Source organism: Phaethon lepturus, unplaced genomic scaffold, assembly GCF_000687285.1.
Source record: "Phaethon lepturus isolate BGI_N335 unplaced genomic scaffold, ASM68728v1 scaffold21738, whole genome shotgun sequence".
Classification (NCBI taxonomy): domain Eukaryota; kingdom Metazoa; phylum Chordata; class Aves; order Phaethontiformes; family Phaethontidae; genus Phaethon; species Phaethon lepturus.
This window is the reverse complement of record NW_010560002.1, coordinates 10,791-11,006: the sequence shown is the minus strand read 5'-3', so window position 1 is coordinate 11,006 and position 216 is coordinate 10,791.

Sequence of the window (216 nt, the reverse complement as noted above, 5' to 3'; positions counted from 1 at the left end):
ACAGGTGCATTCGCTTTCACTGCTCGTAACGCTGAGTGTGCATGGGATGCGTGCCGGGCGGGGGGGGAAGCGCGGTTTATTTCTCTTTAACACAAGAGGAAAGGATGGGAGGGGAGTGACTTATTTAATTGCTTATTTCAATAACGTACCGTAAAATTACCGCGATGGTGTGAACGATTTCTCTTTTCTTTCTCTCCCCCTGCTCCTCTCTTTCCC